Raw genomic sequence first — 7,233 nt, 5'->3', positions numbered from 1 at the left:
CCCGGAGGTGGGGAGGGGTCTCGCGAGGGGGAGTGGCTGCAGCCAGAGCGATCGTCGATGTCCTCCAGGTCCTCGTGGCGGGAGGGGCATGGACGGCGGTAGTGGGAGTCGTCGCGGTGGTCCGCGCCGCCCCCACCAAAGTGGCCATCAACGAGGTGTCGAGGGCGGCCGATGTGGTTGGGAGGCTCGGGATAGATCTTGAGGTCGAATCCCTGGTCGTTGAAGAACACACGGACGGTGGCACGGAGGGTGGAAGAGTCCAGGCACTTGACCTTGACATAGAGCTCCACCTCCTTGCGGAGGGAGAGCTCGTCCACCACCACCACCTTGCCCAGGAGCTTGGACATACTACGGATCACCTTCTCAGAGCGGGCAATGTCGGAGAGGCCAGCTATGAGGATCCAAGCAGTGTCCCGCACGGCAACAACCTTAGGGTCCATCAAGGGCTTAGAGATGTTGACGACGAGCTTGTTGAGGGCGAGGGTGATGTCGTCGCTACGAGTGCAGAGGCCCAGGCTAAGGGCATTGGGGAAGACCACAGTGAAGGAGCTATTCGAGGTCGGAGTCACTTGCCGATCCCAGACGTGACGGCAGAGGTGGTTAAGCTCCGCCTCGATCATCTCCGGCGAAGCGACCCCGGCCACCATGATGGTCACGACCGCAAGGAGCGACCGAGACGGGGGGGGGGGGGGACGTCCTCCACCTCGATGTGGAAGTAGCCGAGGCCCTCGATGTCGTGGCCGTACATCATGAGCTCCTCCGTCATCGAGTGGTCTGGGCAGAGAGCCGTGGGATGGCCCGACTCCTTGCAGAGGTAGCACATCAGCGGGTTGGGGCACACGACCTGATAATGGCCGACAACACCACAGTTGAAGCACGGAGGTGGATCGCGGGGAGCACCGGAGTTAGGTGCGGCCGAGGACGTGGGAGCCTGAGCCATGGCAGAGGGGGTTCGGGCAGCATCCCTCTTCTTCTTCTTCTTGGCGCTTTGGTGCCCGCGAGCCCCGGGGCCACCATTGCCCGGAAGGAGGCTCGGTTGGTTCTTGGGGGGCTGGTACCGGCGGGTGGCGGCAGGGTTGGAGGGTGTGGCCCAAGGGGGGGAGGAAGACCGACCACGCCGATGCGCGGGGGAGGGGAGCGAGGGCGGTCACAGCGGCAATCCCGAGCGGGGGAGCGCCGGCCGTCAGCCCGCACCGGGGAGTGGCCATCCGCGCGGACCGGCGAGCGCCGCGAGTCCCGCGGCAGCGACCGTCGGACATCACGGGGGGGGGGGGGGGGGGGGGGAATCACGCGGAGGGGAGCGGCGGGCATCGCGGCCAGGGGAACGGCAAGCGTCGCGGTTGGCCAGCTAGCGGTGGAGGTCGGCCTCGCGCCAATGGCCCTCCGGCGAGGCGCGACCAGTCGGCCGAGGGTCCTCCAGGGGCCGCTTGGGGCGCCCCGAGCCGTCGCCCCAGGAGCGTGTCATGGGGAGCGGGGGGGCGGCGACGTCGCAGGGGAGGATGGGGGAACCAGCGGCGGCGAGATCGAGAGGAGGAGGGAGCAGGCGCGGGCGACCGGGAGGCGGGGGCGGGTGGGAATGGCGGCTGGAGGGGAAACCCTCTCGGTAGCCATATCCCACCCCGAGCGGGGGGCAACTGGACCGAGGCCGCGGGGCAGCAGCCAGGGGGCTGGGCCGGCCCACACAGCCCAGGCCGCCCAGACGGGCCGTCCACCTAGGGGATGGGTAACAGGCCCAATAGATGCCCAGGGCCCGATACGACCAGGCCCAGCCCAGGGGCAGGATCCCCTCCACCGGCTAGGGTTCCCCCATCCGCCCCCGGCGAGGCGGGCGCGAAGGCCGGCCGGCTCGGTGGGCGAGGAGCGGCGGGGCGGCGGGGCGAAGGGGTGCAGCAGTACCGGGACGAGCCGAAAAATGTGATGAACGGACGAAAGGGGGCACGCTGGGAGAGCAGAGGGACGCCGGCGACCGACGGCGGCAGCGGGGCGACTGGGCGAGCCGGGGCGGGCCAACCGGAGCACCTCCAGGACGCCTGGGCAGGGCCGAGGTTCGCCCGGCCGGCCACATCCCACCCGGTGGAGCGCCGGCGGCGGCGGCCAGCCCCAGCCCCGAAGGCCGAGCCTTTCCCCGCGGTCACCGGCGAGGAGCGCGGCAACCGGCGAGGAGGCCAAGCTCACGCCCGGGCAGCCGAACTGCCACCCCCGGGAGTAAGGCCGGCGGCGAAGCGGGGCGACGGCGGGTGAGCCGGGGCGGGCGGGGGGACGCGGTCACGACACTCGACCGGCCGGCCCGCGGCGCGGTCGGCATCCTCCGCCAAGTCCGCCCAGACCATCCGGCCGAGGGGTCCAGGGGACGGGAGGGAAGGGGCCGGCGGGGAGGAGCGGGCGGCGAGGGCGACGAAGGCCACGACGGTGAGGGCGGCCGGTGGCGAGGGAGGCGTGGCGGGCGAATCGCCCCGCGGGGCGACGAGGACGCTCGAGTCGCCCGAGCACGCCATTCTCCAGGCGTCCAACCATTGCTCTCGTTCAATGATACGTGAGGTGTACTAGTGATAGCAAAATAAATATCGACCATTAGTTCAGGACACATTCAAACCGAAATTTTGACACTGCACCAGTTTTTAGCTCCTGTAGGTATCACATTGTACAAAAACCGCCGGTCTGCTTAGGTAATGCATTCCTTGAGACGCAATCAACGGATATGGTTTTTGTTTTGTGTTCTATTGTACTAAATCCAAGGTATTTCTTTGTAGACAATTAACTGGTGGAGTGCTTGTTGGAGTGCAGTGCAGGAGTTGGTGAACAAAATGGAAGCTAAATTTTGCTGGGTGGCATTTGATAACCAATTGAGGCCCCGCGGGATAGGGGGAAATTGAGGCCCCGCGGGATAGTAAAAATACAGGAATTGAGATGTCATACCTCACAATTCCTATAGAAATCTAAAACACAGGTTGAGAATAAGTAGTCTTTTTTGAAATTATATCTGATTTATATTAGATCAAACATTGGATATAATCAGATATAAGTAGCCATTTGGTATGCATGATAGGAAAAACATAGGAAACATTTTGAGTTTCAAATAACTAGCGTTGCTTTTTCTTCTTCCTTGATGAAAACGGTTCACGCACACTCCACCAAGCTGTCAAATTGAGCAGCACGGGGAAGAATGGAGCCGGTTGAGTAGAGTTGGCCTAAGCACCGGTTGATGTTGAGATTCATGATCAGTTTGCTAGTAACCAATTAATTGCGCCAACAAAATGTATCCAAAATTGTTGGCCACCTTACAAAAAAAAATCAAATGGTAAATACTTGCAAACTCATTTGTACCTTTCCAACGTTGTTTCCAAGGAGAGATAAGCACAGTATGGTATCTATGTGCAGGCTGGGTGTCAATGTCACCAATTTTAAAAAAGAGTTGGCCGGTTTCTTTGTCTTCCTGAGATTAGAACCATGGTTAATTCCAAAGAAAAAGAGGTGAACCGGAACAACGAATATTCCAGAATTCCATTGGTACTCAGTCAAATCTCACGTTCACGTTTTCCATATATATAAGTACCATGAAGTGCGATATGTGCTCTCCCCACTCCAAAGCCCAAACAATTAATCTCACTCCCATCATCAAGCCACCATTAGGGCTCTGCACCAACATTTTACCTCATGATCCGCCGTCGCGCCACTCCAGCGTCGCCGATAACGGTGCACCCGCTGGATGATAAATACCTACTAGAGGAGATCCTCCTCCGCCTACCACCGCAACCCTCCGGTCTTCCGCGTGCCTCCCTTGTTTGCACACGCTGGCGCAACATTATCTTAGATCCTGACTTCCTCCGATGCTTCCGTAGACACCACAAGAAACCTCCTCTACTTGGCTTCTTTGCTGGGTATTACGGCTCGTGTGCGGTTTTCATCCCTTCTCTAGACGCACCCGACCGCATCCCTTGCACGCGCTTCCCGTTGCAGCAGAACCGCCGATATGATCAGCTCAACGTTCATGGCTGCCACCACGGCCTTGTCATCCTCCTCGACCTATATAACCGAGAGGCCATGGTATGGGATCCTCTCACTGGCCGTGATCATCCCGTGCCCTTTCCACCAGGGTTCCGTAGTCATACGATTGGTTTTGTCAAGACTGCAGTTGTGTTGTGTGCTGCCATTGAAGATGGACATGTGCACGGTGACTGCAGTCTAAGCCCGTTTAAGGTGGCTTTTGTGGGCAATGATGTTGATTACAAACATGCAATTTGTAGTCTGTACGAGTCACAGTCCGGTGTATGTGGAAATATGATCTCAATGGCAAATACAGGTGAGATCTGTGATGACCCCGGCCTTATAGCTGGCAATTCAGTTTATTGGCTGCTTAATGAGGGTGGTATCCTTGAGTTGGATATGGGAAGGCAAAGCCTTGGTGTGATTGAGATTCCAACCAATGTCCATTTCACAGGCCCCCACTTTTTTCAGATTATATGGACAAAGGATAGTTGCCTCGGTCTTGCGATTTTGTCGAAGACCAATATGCGCATGCAATTGTGGGAGAGGAAATCGAAGAATGATGGTGTTGTCAGATGGGGACTGCAGAAAACAATTCAACTAGACCAGCTCCTTCCGCCAGTATCACCAAAGGAGAGAAAAAGGATGTGTATAATTGGGTATGATAGCGTCAGTAACACGATCGTTTTATGGACAACTATAGGTGCCTCAGTGATACAACTTGAAACGTTGGAGTTGAGAAATATTCCTATAAGAGAGGGTGGAACATATTATCCCTACACAAACTTCTATACCGCAGGTAATACATTTCTAGATATCGTGTTAATAATACTTACATACCTCGTTACTTGTTTTTAGAATCAATCTGTTGCAATATTGTCCATGTGTGTGCTAAAAAGGCTGGTTAGATATTTAAGGGTAGACGATGTAGTTTGTTCCTCTGCAGGGCGTTGTGCTTAGTATCACTGACCAAAAAGTATTCTAGGTTAATGCATAAAACTTGTTCTTGATTTGCATCCAACAATTCAACCATAATATTTAGGAAGGGTAAATCTGAATGATTTCTAATTTACTGAATTCATTAGACACTAGAGACCCGATTGACTGAATTCACTGACATAGAGGTAACGTATGATTATGTATTTCTTCAGGGCTACAGGAGGCGTCGCGCAACCAGAAGGGAGAGCTTTGCTTGCGGAAAGGGTGCGAGCAGCACGATCCTGAGCTCTACTTTGAATAACACGGAGCTCACTTTTTTGCACACAATTCATACTTCGAAGAAAAGAGGTCGGGTGCGTTACCCAGGCTAGAAACGGCGTTGGAATTAAAACACACCAGATAGACGAATCAAGTCAGTATGCACAGATGCCCAAGAAGATGAACTGTCAATGGTGTTGGCGTCGACGACGCTCGACAGGATCACATGCTTCTGCTCACGGTCACGGGGTGAAGAGCTAGCGTTTGCAATATGCCCGCGATGCTCTAAATAGAATATTGATTGTGTCTCATTTTTTCTTCTCTGGTCTTTTTTTTTTGAAAAAGGGGGTTTGCCCCGGCCTCTCCATCAGATGCATACGGCCATATTATTGATAAGTAAAAGGTTCAACAAAAATCTTGTAGTCTCAAACAAAAGAAACATGTGCTCAACAAAGAGCACGAAAGCAAAAACAAGACAGTCACAACCGGCAGGCAAGAGACAGATAGGAAACTAAACACCTATCCTATTACATGACCGCCATCCAAACCGGTTGAAGATAGCCCGCGCTACCGTCTGCCATCGGATAGATCCAGTAACCAAATGCTCTCTGTCCTTCGTCGGAGTGAATAGTGACCACATACGGATTGTTAAGCAACAGGTTCAGGTTCAGGTGCGTACACAGGTTCAGTCCAACCAGGAGTCCATCGACCGAACCATAGACTAGGGTAGTTGTGATTTCCTCTTATCTCTTGTAACTATCTTATCTCTCTAGTCTATCCCTTGGGTTCCAAGTTAAGGATCCCAACGATGTAATCTCTCTCTCTGTACGCTATACGGGAAGTTGCGCCCCGCCAATATAAACACGCAGCCGTCGCCCTCGAAGGGTACGACGTTCTCTCACATGGTAATCAGAGCCTACCTCTTCCATCTCATCTAGTTTCTCCATTGCCACAAACCTCCTACCATGGCCTCCTCCGGCTCCTCCAACTCAACCCTCTCCGGCCAGATCACCGAGCGCCTCACCCGCACCAATTACATCCTTTGGCGCACCAAGATCACACCGCAGCTCCGAGGTGCTGGTTTCTTCGGGTATGTTGATGGAAGCATACTCGAGCCGGCCAAAGTCGTCGTCACCAAGGACAAGGATGGCAAGGAGGAGTCCATCCCCAATCCTCTCCACCACGTGTGGATCCGGGAGGATCAACAGGACTAGGATATCTCCTGAATAACCTCTTGAAGGAAGTGCTCGTGCAGGTCACCTCGATCGTACATGCACATGAGCTATGGTCGGCGCTGGCGAAGATGTTCTCGTCGACCTCGCTGTCCCGCGTCAACAACATCCGGGCGGCACTCACCAACGCACAGAAGGGAACGCAATCTGTGGCCACCTTCTTCGTGCACATGCGATCTCTCGCTGACGAGCTCACGGCGGCCGTCAAACCCCTGGACGACGACGAGCTCATCTCCTACATCATCAACGCCCTCGACATGGAATACCAGCCGCTGGTCTTTGCCCTCGATGCTCGTGTCATCCCAGTCACCCTTGACGAACTGTTTGCTCAGATGAGCAACTTCGATCAACGGGTGGCTCTCTTCCAAGGGGCTGGGACCGGTGGCGGGTTCAAGTCTTCGGCGAATGTTGCCACCCGCGGCGTGGCAGTGGCTCTCCTTCTCGCGGCCCTCCTCGCGGAAAAAGCAGGGGCCCTGGCGGGGGCAACAACAGTGCATGAGGCGGCGGCCGTCCCTCCTACTCCAACACTAACGGAGGCCGACGATCGAACGGCTCCACCAGCAAGTCTCGGCCTGATGCTATCCACTGCCAAATCTGCGGTAAGCTCGGCCACTCTGCCAACAAAAATCTTCTTTCTGTCCACCGCATTGCCATTGATAATCATGTCTTTCTTGAATTTCACCCCTTCTTCTTTTTGATCAAGGATCAGACAACGAGGAGGGTGCTGTATCGAGGTCGATGTGTTCGTGGGCTTTACCCGTTGATTCCGGAGATTAGAAGATTCAATAAACAAGTTCTTAGTGCCACCAAAGTTTCTTCA

The 7,233-nt window shown here is 55.4% G+C and overlaps 1 pseudogene; it reads left to right on the top strand.

The window, feature by feature from the left end:
* The first annotated feature begins 6,622 nt into the window (after positions 1 to 6,622).
* LOC123047866 (uncharacterized) lies at positions 6,623 to 6,761 on the top strand (annotated as a pseudogene).
* The last annotated feature ends 472 nt before the right edge of the window (positions 6,762 to 7,233 follow it).

The sequence above is a fragment of the Triticum aestivum genome, chromosome 2B (assembly GCF_018294505.1).
Source record: "Triticum aestivum cultivar Chinese Spring chromosome 2B, IWGSC CS RefSeq v2.1, whole genome shotgun sequence".
NCBI lineage: Eukaryota > Viridiplantae > Streptophyta > Magnoliopsida > Poales > Poaceae > Triticum > Triticum aestivum.
Note: the sequence above shows the minus strand (reverse complement) of the source record. Positions and strands in the feature narration are given on the sequence as shown.